This window comes from Leptidea sinapis, chromosome 29, assembly GCF_905404315.1.
Source record: "Leptidea sinapis chromosome 29, ilLepSina1.1, whole genome shotgun sequence".
Classification (NCBI taxonomy): domain Eukaryota; kingdom Metazoa; phylum Arthropoda; class Insecta; order Lepidoptera; family Pieridae; genus Leptidea; species Leptidea sinapis.
The window spans coordinates 7,167,233-7,179,966 of NC_066293.1; the positions used below are offsets into that span (position 1 = coordinate 7,167,233).

At 37.4% G+C, this 12,734-nt stretch overlaps 1 protein-coding gene across 5 annotated transcripts in view; it reads left to right on the forward strand.

Moving 5' to 3' along the window:
• The window catches only part of LOC126973367 (putative nuclease HARBI1), a 54,685-nt gene that overhangs the window by 20,311 nt on the left and 21,640 nt on the right, over nucleotides 1-12,734 (forward strand). Inside the window, exons 1-2 of one of the 5 annotated variants that reach the window (XM_050820601.1) lie at nucleotides 1,084-6,061; nucleotides 11,880-12,321. The exons of the other annotated variants lie outside the window; for them this stretch is intronic. The gene's annotated coding sequence lies outside the window, so the exon portion shown is untranslated. Of the gene's footprint in view, nucleotides 1-1,083; nucleotides 6,062-11,879; nucleotides 12,322-12,734 lie in introns of those variants that run through there. 5 annotated transcript variants of the gene reach the window in all.

The window sequence follows — 12,734 nt, forward strand, 5'->3', positions numbered from 1 at the left end:
AAACAGTTACTGAATTTTGGGTATTATTCTTCAAAAACACAAAAAACAATTTACACAGTTATCGCACGACAGTTCACTTCGGCGCTCGAGAATCACTGACGCTTCGGGGTCGAAAATGAGAAACGACGCCAACCACTTGAAACTGTTGGCTTGTAACACATTGTACCAATAACTGTCCGCCTTCATATCGTTATAAGTTCAAACGTAAATAGAACTTCCAAATATCGAAATTAGGCCCGAAATCGACTGAGGTCGTCATGCTTCAGTATGACTCCTCGCGAAACGTTTTTCAATGCAGCAATGAACGTAAGCGCTTTGCAATTTGATTACAGACACTCAGAAATTCTGCCACATATCGCACCCTTACTGTAAGTCGTTAAGGAGTCCCATTGATCGATACCATGATGATACGACAATTACTTGCCCATAACTATGTTATGGAGATGAAGATGACTTAAATATCCGTATACCATAAAAAAGATTCGGCCGAGTATCCTTAATTTTTTCTTAAGAATTTCGTTACTTTGTCATGGATTCCGTAATCAGAACCTTTTAAGGTATCACCTTAAAAAGCTTTTAAAGCTGGAATTATCAATGAAGGTGTAAGCATCAGTAAAATTTGAGAAAGATAAAGAAATTCTGTTCCTACATATTTTTTTAAGGAAGCTGCCAAATGAAACAGGGTGTAGAGTGGTAATGTCATTTGGTGAATTTGTTGCTCTTTGTACGTACACAATAAATGGAGCTTTGTCATTTTCCTTGTACTTAGTCCTTCCAATAGTAATGTAAGCCTTGGGATCTGAACTGATAGAGTATATTGAGGGATTATTGGATTATTTTCAATAGTTATATTAGATGTTTCTGTTGATATTCAAATGAAATGAAATATTCATGATTTCTATTGAAGTATTACTAATTTTACTGTCTCCACGACGACATCCAGTCTTACCACTCGCTGCCTGAGCGTGCTTCCTCTTTTTCATATTACACATACATTTTTAATTTGGAACCGGTATAGTGGAGAAAAAAATGATTATATTATTTGAGGTTTTTGGGTTAGGTTAAAATAAACGTATGTATTATCTTTCAACTAACATGTTCCAACAACAACATCACTGATAAACACTTTTTAAATTCCAAAAATCTTACCTTTATGGATAGGAACCAGCTACCATAGGCAAATAGTTAATTAATATTATAATAAAACTGTAGAGATCAAATTTCTGTACAATGAACAAAAAAATAAGCAAAACGGAGTCAGCGGGACTACAAATAGTACAAGTCCCGATTTTTGTTTAATTTTTTGTTTCTCTGTCTGAGGCTCAACGAAACCCTTTAAGTCATTTTGGGATAATATGCCAGCTGTTGGTGGCCCACCACCAGTGCCATCGAAGAGCTGCTGCATTGGCTTTTTTCGCCAAGTTTTTTTATCAGTCCACCCGGACCCCTTAGCAACAAACATGCAATAATGATACAAATGCAAATATTAAAAGTAAATAAAAGCAAAATCTGTTATACATATTGTTAGTGTTTAAAGGATAATTTAACTTGTTATTATTGTTCAAATGATTTGTGATAATATCCCATATTCTTATTGATTTAATATGCCTCTTTACGCTATGAATAAAGCCCAAGCTAAATCTGGATATTTCATAATGAAATCCATTAGGGTTTCGATTTATCGGTAATATAAGTATGTACATTCATATCCTCTTTGTGCAATTTTTTACGTCTATGGTTTCGAAACGAAATACGTCCGCACTTTTCTGATCCGATATAAACGGTCAGCCAAATAACTTTTTTTTGATGCTATAAAAAAACTACTGAATATTTTCTCAAGTTCTTTTTTTATTTGAAAGTACCATCCTTCCGGTTAATAATGGAAAATAATTTCATTCAAATGGCTGCCTCGGCTGTCCATGCAGTAGCCTACACGATCGGTCCAATTTTTAAGTACATTATCGATTGTGTGCAGCTGTATTTCACCAATGGCTTCACGAATATTGTCCTTTAAAGCGTCAATTGTCTCTGGCTTGTCGGCGTACAACACTTATCTTTGACGGCACCCTACAAAAATAGTCCAACGGTGTCAAATCGCAGCTCCGAGGTGGCCAAACGACATCAGCTCTACGGCTGATGATGCAGTCTTCAAAAACTGGGCGCAAAACATCAAGTGTAGATTCGGCTGTGTGGCACGTAGCGCCGTCCTGTCGAATCCAAATGTTGCCAATATCCTCCTCTTCAATTTTTGTTAACAAAAATTCGTTCAACATGTGCCGATAACGATCGCCATTGACTATAACGGCCGCTCCTTGCTCATTTTCGAAGAAAAATGGCCCAATTATGCCTCTGGACAAAAATCCGCACCAAACAGTGACTCGTTTTGGGTGCGTCGGCTTTTCAATGATTGCTTGCGGGTTTTCTGTGCCCCAAATGCGATAATTTTGCTTGTTTACATCCCCGAAATGTTCAATTGTTGAGAACGACGGTGAATTGATGTTGACGGCGCTTCACGCACACTTTCTGTCACAGCAGCAATATTCTCGGGTGTACGCATTGTTTTTGGCGTGAAAAGCCTGCTGTTGAGCAACCTAGTAGCCAAAAACAATGCTTACACCTACGCTTTAGTTTATCGATGAGGATGCCAGTTTGTTTCACTTTTTTCACAAGATAACGAACATACGGAGCTGACGGTGCTTCTCTTCTTCCAAAATCCGTACGCAATTTTCGCACACACTCTGCAACATTACCATGATTTTCAAAGTAATGTCGCAATATTTGCCAGCGTTGTTCAAGCGTATACACAACCATATTCGTTCAGCGGAAGGATCAAACTAATTATCTGTCAAATCAAACATGAGCTAAGTGTTACCATTCACGAAATAAGCACTAGTTGAAAAAAAAAACGTTAGATGGCGGACTCTTTACTTTTGTAATAGCATTTAATTCGGAGTTCGACGTTATTTCGTTTCGGACCGGAACTCCGTATTTCGAATTTCGTAATAGGGCTCTAGATTTATTAAATAATCATTACGAAGTAATTTAAAATCTCTCTTAAAATACCCATATAGCTTTGAGCATAAATACGGTCATTTTGTTTGTTAGACACAGTTCTAGGTGCTATCTTCATCTGCCGAGATAAAATCTTTTGCTTTCGAATAGGATTTCTTCGAATACTTTCCCTTGCTGCTTTGACCACGTTTTGCGTACGAATACTACGTAGACGGCCAGATCTTTTTCTATAACTAACAGAGGAGCCCTAACATCTGGGAGCCGGGGGCATAGGATGCTATGGGCTTAATTATAGGCTCCTCTAGGAGCCAAGCTAGATACGCAGGTCTTGTATCTTCGAACGGGGACTGGCTCTCTGGGCTACTTTCATTAGGCGCCTCGAGACATGAATACAGTACTTTTGCTAAGATGTACGTGATCTCTTGGGGGTGCAAATTATTACTGATTTCCCTCATGGTGTCGTTAGCGATGTCTGTCAATAGCGGCTTGTCCATCAGATCAGTCTTGAGGCTGAAGACGTTCATAAGCCTGGGACGAGGATACTTGCAGTATTGCACAGTCCAGACCATTCTCATGGTGTCTTCTGCGCAAGTTACGAGAATACCACTCTCGACCCTTTTATATACATCTAGCGCAAAAAACCGTTCCAGCAGTTTCATTATTATATCTTCTCTATTACGGCAGGAAGCTGTGTACAGGAGCAGGGTCTGTGCTATCTCGATTGGCGAATGCAGTGAATTTATCAGGTTCCATACATGTCAGTGGCTCCATAACTACTTGTGTAATGCAATCACAGCGATTCGGTTCTCTTTATCACCCCACTACATTTTAATAAGGGAAAATATTGTTCAATCAATTGGCGCCAAAATGAGAAAACTCAATGATATATATATGATTCCAAATTCAAATGTAATATTTTGTTAATTTTAATTCTAACAGTATTTATGACCAGACTAAGTAATTTCTATTATATTATTTGCATCTGTATTGTCCATTAGGCGAACACCAAACTTATATAATTAGCGTCAGTCTCAGAACGTGGCTTAGGAATTTTTTTTAATTCTTTACTAAACGTGTCTCTCAAATTTTTCCATTTTTTCTTAGTCATTTCACCTGAAAATAGAATAGGAATTATAACTTAATATTTTGCATTATTTCAGGTATTTGGCCACAGGTATACAATTTCGGCAACTCGCTTTCTCGTTCAGAATTTCAAAATCTGCTATTTCTACAATCGTACCACAAGTTTGCAAAGCTATATGGACTCAATTAGTTAGGAAACACATGCCCGAACCTTCAGAAGATAGCTTTAAAAACATAGCGCAATGTTTTTGGGACAGATGGCAGTTTCATAATTGCATTGGATGTATTGACGGAAAGCACATTCGCATAATAAAACCAAAAAAGAGTGGTTCCATGTATTATAATTACAAATCCTTTTTTTCGATTGGGTTGTTAGCAGTCACTGACCCAAATTATAAGTTTGTAATGATAAATGTGGGTTCCTATGGAAAAGACAACGATGCCGGTGTTTTTGAGGAATGCCCCTTTCGAAAAGCAATAGAACAAGGAAGACTAAAAATACCTAAAGAACAAGTATTACCGGGCTCTAATATCATAGCTCCGTATGTGCTCCTTGGAGATGCGGCGATTCCTCTGAAGAAATACCTATTGCGACCTTTTCCAGAAAAATCAACGGTTAAAGGGGACGCCAAAGATAATTATAATTATCGCTTATCTCGAGCCAGAATGGTGGTGGAATGTTCTTTTGGTTCAATAACTTCTAAATTCAGAATTCTACATAAATCTATCGAAACGAATGTTACAAATGCAGTTCATATCGTCAAAGCCATATGTTTACTACACAATATTATAAGGGATCTTGAATCAATAAATGAGAATGAGTTAATGTCTTTCCGAAAAACATATCAAAATATGTCACAAACACAAAGACATAATTCTCAAAGAAGATACAATGCCACATCACGAGCAGCCGCACAGGCAAGAGAAAACTTTAAACTGTGTTTTGTGCAACATCCTTTGCTAAGAATGTAATAATAATAAAGAAATATGTTGTACTTACTTGTAGTCCCAATTATTTTAGCCACAGCCTCCCATTCGCGGTGCGATAATAAACGGTTGTGGTAACTTTTATTCCTTTTGTCCCATAATGTAGGACGTTCTTGGATAGCAATAATAAGATGTTCTACTTCCGACATTACTACTTAATTTTTGCTTGAAAAAAATATGGCCGACGCGTCCACTACGCGCGCATATATAAAGCCAACTGATCGCGTTCGCTTCATTTCGCGCCGCTCCGCACCGCACCCCACGTGCGTTTGGTCACGTAGGCCACTTCAATAGGTTTCGAATGTTTGTTATTTTCGCGCCGCGCCGCGCCGCTTCGCGTTCGCGTTGATTCGCCCACGTAGGACACCGCGTAAGCCCCGACTCCCTTCCGACACGCACACATAGAAGATAGCGATTTGAGTGTGTGCGTTGATTTTGGGAGGCCCCGTGTTTAGAATCGATTTTATGTCAAACTAGGATATATTGGGACAAAATAACTACTGAAACATATTTAACGATAATTTTTTAAGTAAATAAAGATATATTTCAACATGTTTCAAAGTAAATAAACACTAAAAATGAGCAGACAAAATTCATAGTCTATCTTTAGCCGTTATTCAATTTGAATAGATGCTATTTTCACTGGAGATTTTATCAAGAAATTATCTATATTATAACTATTATAATTATGTAAATAATCTTGGATATATACTCTATATGTAATATAAAAACAGTTACTGAATTTTGGGTATTATTCTTCAAAAACACAAAAAACAATTTACACAGTTATCGCACGACAGTTCACTTCGGCGCTCGAGAATCACTGACGCTTCGGGGTCGAAAATGAGAAACGACGCCAACCACTTGAAACTGTTGGCTTGTAACACATTGTACCAATAACTGTCCGCCTTCATATCGTTATAAGTTCAAACGTAAATAGAACTTCCAAATATCGAAATTAGGCCCGAAATCGACTGAGGTCGTCATGTTTCAGTATGACTCCTCGCGAAACGTTTTTCAATGCAGCAATGAACGTAAGCGCTTTGCAATTTGATTACAGACACTCAGAAATTCTGCCACATATCGCACCCTTACTGTAAGTCGTTAAGGAGTCCCATTGATCGATACCATGATGATACGACAATTACTTGCCCATAACTATGTTATGGAGATGAAGATGACTTAAATATCCGTATACCATAAAAAAGATTCGGCCGAGTATCCTTAATTTTTTCTTAAGAATTTCGTTACTTTGTCATGGATTCCGTAATCAGAACCTTTTAAGGTATCACCTTAAAAAGCTTTTAAAGCTGGAATTATCAATGAAGGTGTTAGCATCAGTAAAATTTGAGAAAGATAAAGAAATTCTGTTCCTACATATTTTTTTAAGGAAGCTACCAAATGAAACAGGGTGTAGAGTGGTAATGTCATTTGGTGAATTTGTTGCTCTTTGTACGTACACAATAAATGGAGCTTTGTCATTTTCCTTGTACTTAGTCCTTCCAATAGTAATGTAAGCCGTGGGATCTGAACTGATAGAGTATATTGAGGGATTATTGGATTATTTTCAATAGTTATATTAGATGTTTCTGTTGATATTCAAATGAAATGAAATATTCATGATTTCTATTGAAGTATTACTAATTTTACTGTCTCCACGACGACATCCAGTCTTACCACTCGCTGCCTGAGCGTGCTTCCTCTTTTTCATATTACACATACATTTTTAATTTGGAACCGGTATAATGGAGAAAAAAATGATTATATTATTTGAGGTTTTTGGGTTAGGTTAAAATAAACGTATGTATTATCTTTCAACTAACATGTTCCAACAACAACATCACTGATAAACACTTTTTAAATTCCAAAAATCTTACCTTTATGGATAGGAACCAGCTACCATAGGCAAATAGTTAATTAATATTATAATAAAACTGTAGAGATCAAATTTCTGTACAATGAACAAAAAAATAAGCAAAACGGAGTCAGCGGGACTACAAATAGTACAAGTCCCGATTTTTGTTTAATTTTTTGTTTCTCTGTCTGAGGCTCAACGAAACCCTTTAAGTCATTTTGGGATAATATGCCAGCTGTTGGTGGCCCACCACCAGTGCCATCGAAGAGCTGCTGCATTGGCTTTTTTCGCCAAGTTTTTTTATCAGTCCACCCGGACCCCTTAGCAACAAACATGCAATAATGATACAAATGCAAATATTAAAAGTAAATAAAAGCAAAATCTGTTATACATATTGTTAGTGTTTAAAGGATAATTTAACTTGTTATTATTGTTCAAATGATTTGTGATAATATCCCATATTCTTATTGATTTAATATGCCTCTTTACGCTATGAATAAAGCCCAAGCTAAATCTGGATATTTCATAATGAAATCCATTAGGGTTTCGATTTATCGGTAATATAAGTATGTACATTCATATCCTCTTTGTGCAATTTTTTACGTCTATGGTTTCGAAACGAAATACGTCCGCACTTTTCTGATCCGATATAAACGGTCAGCCAAATAACTTTTTTTTGATGCTATAAAAAAACTACTGAATATTTTCTCAAGTTCTTTTTTTATTTGAAAGTACCATCCTTCCGGTTAATAATGGAAAATAATTTCATTCAAATGGCTGCCTCGGCTGTCCATGCAGTAGCCTACACGATCGGTCCAATTTTTAAGTACATTATCGATTGTGTGCAGCTGTATTTCACCAATGGCTTCACGAATATTGTCCTTTAAAGCGTCAATTGTCTCTGGCTTGTCGGCGTACAACACTTATCTTTGACGGCACCCTACAAAAATAGTCCAACGGTGTCAAATCGCAGCTCCGAGGTGGCCAAACGACATCAGCTCTACGGCTGATGATGCAGTCTTCAAAAACTGGGCGCAAAACATCAAGTGTAGATTCGGCTGTGTGGCACGTAGCGCCGTCCTGTCGAATCCAAATGTTGCCAATATCCTCCTCTTCAATTTTTGTTAACAAAAATTCGTTCAACATGTGCCGATAACGATCGCCATTGACTATAACGGCCGCTCCTTGCTCATTTTCGAAGAAAAATGGCCCAATTATGCCTCTGGACAAAAATCCGCACCAAACAGTGACTCGTTTTGGGTGCGTCGGCTTTTCAATGTATGCTTGCGGGTTTTCTGTGCCCCAAATGCGATAATTTTGCTTGTTTACATCCCCGAAATGTTCAATTGTTGAGAACGACGGTGAATTGATGTTGACGGCGCTTCACGCACACTTTCTGTCACAGCAGCAATATTCTCGGGTGTACGCATTGTTTTTGGCGTGAAAAGCCTGCTGTTGAGCAACCTAGTAGCCAAAAACAATGCTTACACCTACGCTTTAGTTTATCGATGAGGATGCCAGTTTGTTTCACTTTTTTCACAAGATAACGAACATACGGAGCTGACGGTGCTTCTCTTCTTCCAAAATCCGTACGCAATTTTCGCACACACTCTGCAACATTACCATGATTTTCAAAGTAATGTCGCAATATTTGCCAGCGTTGTTCAAGCGTATACACAACCATATTCGTTCAGCGGAAGGATCAAACTAATTATCTGTCAAATCAAACATGAGCTAAGTGTTACCATTCACGAAATAAGCACTAGTTGAAAAAAAAAAACGTTAGATGGCGGACTCTTTACTTTTGTAATAGCATTTAATTCGGAGTTCGACGTTATTTCGTTTCGGACCGGAACTCCGTATTTCGAATTTCGTAATAGGGCTCTAGATTTATTAAATAATCATTACGAAGTAATTTAAAATCTCTCTTAAAATACCCATATAGCTTTGAGCATAAATACGGTCATTTTGTTTGTTAGACACAGTTCTAGGTGCTATCTTCATCTGCCGAGATAAAATCTTTTGCTTTCGAATAGGATTTCTTCGAATACTTTCCCTTGCTGCTTTGACCACGTTTTGCGTACGAATACTACGTAGACGGCCAGATCTTTTTCTATAACTAACAGAGGAGCCCTAACATCTGGGAGCCGGGGGCATAGGATGTTATGGGCTTAATTATAGGCTCCTCTAGGAGCCAAGCTAGATACGCAGGTCTTGTATCTTCGAACGGGGACTGGCTCTCTGGGCTACTTTCATTAGGCGCCTCGAGACATGAATACAGTACTTTTGCTAAGATGTACGTGATCTCTTGGGGGTGCAAATTATTACTGATTTCCCTCATGGTGTCGTTAGCGATGTCTGTCAATAGCGGCTTGTCCATCAGATCAGTCTTGAGGCTGAAGACGTTCATAAGCCTGGGACGAGGATACTTGCAGTATTGCACAGTCCAGACCATTCTCATGGTGTCTTCTGCGCAAGTTACGAGAATACCACTCTCGACCCTTTTATATACATCTAGCGCAAAAAACCGTTCCAGCAGTTTCATTATTATATCTTCTCTATTACGGCAGGAAGCTGTGTACAGGAGCAGGGTCTGTGCTATCTCGATTGGCGAATGCAGTGAATTTATCAGGTTCCATACATGTCAGTGGCTCCATAACTACTTGTGTAATGCAATCACAGCGATTCGGTTCTCTTTATCACCCCACTACATTTTAATAAGGGAAAATATTGTTCAATCAATTGGCGCCAAAATGAGAAAACTCAATGAACAATGATATATATATGATTCCAAATTCAAATGTAATATTTTGTTAATTTTAATTCTAACAGTATTTATGACCAGACTAAGTAATTTCTATTATATTATTTGCATGTGTATTGTCCATTAGGCGAACACCAAACTTATATAATTAGCGTCAGTCTCAGAACGTGGCTTAGGAATTTTTTTTAATTCTTTACTAAACGTGTCTCTCAAATTTTTCCATTTTTTCTTAGTCATTTCACCTGAAAATAGAATAGGAATTATAACTTAATATTTTGCATTATTTCAGGTATTTGGCCACAGGTATACAATTTCGGCAACTCGCTTTCTCGTTCAGAATTTCAAAATCTGTTATTTCTACAATCGTACCACAAGTTTGCAAAGCTATATGGACTCAATTAGTTAGGAAACACATGCCCGAACCTTCAGAAGATAGCTTTAAAAACATAGCGCAATGTTTTTGGGACAGATGGCAGTTTCCTAATTGCATTGGATGTATTGACGGAAAGCACATTCGCATAATAAAACCAAAAAAGAGTGGTTCCATGTATTATAATTACAAATCCTTTTTTTCGATTGGGTTGTTAGCAGTCACTGACCCAAATTATAAGTTTGTAATGATAAATGTGGGTTCCTATGGAAAAGACAACGATGCCGGTGTTTTTGAGGAATGCCCCTTTCGAATAGCAATAGAACAAGGAAGACTAAAAATACCTAAAGAACAAGTATTACCGGGCTCTAATATCATAGCTCCGTATGTGCTCCTTGGAGATGCGGCGATTCCTCTGAAGAAATACCTATTGCGACCTTTTCCAGAAAAATCAACGGTTAAAGGGGACGCCAAAGATAATTATAATTATCGCTTATCTCGAGCCAGAATGGTGGTGGAATGTTCTTTTGGTTCAATAACTTCTAAATTCAGAATTCTACATAAATCTATCGAAACGAATGTTACAAATGCAGTTCATATCGTCAAAGCCATATGTTTACTACACAATATTATAAGGGATCTTGAATCAATAAATGAGAATGAGTTAATGTCTTTCCGAAAAACATATCAAAATATGTCACAAACACAAAGACATAATTCTCAAAGAAGATACAATGCCACATCACGAGCAGCCGCACAGGCAAGAGAAAACTTTAAACTGTGTTTTGTGCAACATCCTTTGCTAAGAATGTAATAATAATAAAGAAATATGTTGTACTTACTTGTAGTCCCAATTATTTTAGCCACAGCCTCCCATTCGCGGTGCGATAATAAACGGTTGTGGTAACTTTTATTCCTTTTGTCCCATAATGTAGGACGTTCTTGGATAGCAATAATAAGATGTTCTACTTCCGACATTACTACTTAATTTTTGCTTGAAAAAAATATGGCCGACGCGTCCACTACGCGCGCATATATCAAGCCAACTGATCGCGTTCGCTTCATTTCGCGCCGCTCCGCACCGCACCCCACGTGCGTTTGGTCACGTAGGCCACTTCAATAGGTTTCGAATGTTTGTTATTTTCGCGCCGCGCCGCGCCGCTTCGCGTTCGCGTTGATTCGCCCACGTAGGACACCGCGTAAGCCCCGACTCCCTTCCGACACGCACACATAGAAGATAGCGATTTGAGTGTGTGCGTTGATTTTGGGAGGCCCCGTGTTTAGAATCGATTTTATGTCAAACTAGGATATATTGGGACAAAATAACTACTGAAACATATTTAACGATAATTTTTTAAGTAAATAAAGATATATTTCAACATGTTTCAAAGTAAATAAACACTAAAAATGAGCAGACAAAATTCATAGTCTATCTTTAGCCGTTATTCAATTTGAATAGATGCTATTTTCACTGGAGATTTTATCAAGAAATTATCTATATTATAACTATTATAATTATGTAAATAATCTTGGATATATACTCTATATGTAATATAAAAACAGTTACTGAATTTTGGGTATTATTCTTCAAAAACACAAAAAACAATTTACACAGTTATCGCACGACAGTTCACTTCGGCGCTCGAGAATCACTGACGCTTCGGGGTCGAAAATGAGAAACGACGCCAACCACTTGTAACTGTTGGCTTGTAACACATTGTACCAATAACTGTCCGCCTTCATATCGTTATAAGTTCAAACGTAAATAGAACTTCCAAATATCGAAATTAGGCCCGAAATCGACTGAGGTCGTCTTGCTTCAGTATGACTCCTCGCGAAACGTTTTTCAATGCAGCAATGAACGTAAGCGCTTTGCAATTTGATTACAGACACTCAGAAATTCTGCCACATATCGCACCCTTACTGTAAGTCGTTAAGGAGTCCCATTGATCGATACCATGATGATACGACAATTACTTGCCCATAACTATGTTATGGAGATGAAGATGACTTAAATATCCGTATACCATAAAAAAGATTCGGCCGAGTATCCTTAATTTTTTCTTAAGAATTTCGTTACTTTGTCATGGATTCCGTAATCAGAACCTTTTAAGGTATCACCTTAAAAAGCTTTTAAAGCTGGAATTATCAATGAAGGTGTTAGCATCAGTAAAATTTGAGAAAGATAAAGAAATTCTGTTCCTACATATTTTTTTAAGGAAGCTGCCAAATGAAACAGGGTGTAGAGTGGTAATGTCATTTGGTGAATTTGTTGCTCTTTGTACGTACACAATAAATGGAGCTTTGTCATTTTCCTTGTACTTAGTCCTTCCAATAGTAATGTAAGCCTTGGGATCTGAACTGATAGAGTATATTGAGGGATTATTGGATTATTTTCAATAGTTATATTAGATGTTTCTGTTGATATTCATATGAAATGAAATATTCATGATTTCTATTGAAGTATTACTAATTTTACTGTCTCCACGACGACATCCAGTCTTACCACTCGCTGCCTGAGCGTGCTTCCTCTTTTTCATATTACACATACATTTTTAATTTGGAACCGGTATAATGGAGAAAAAAATGATTATATTATTTGAGGTTTTTGGGTTAGGTTAAAATAAACGTATGTATTATCTTTCAACTAACATGTTCCAACA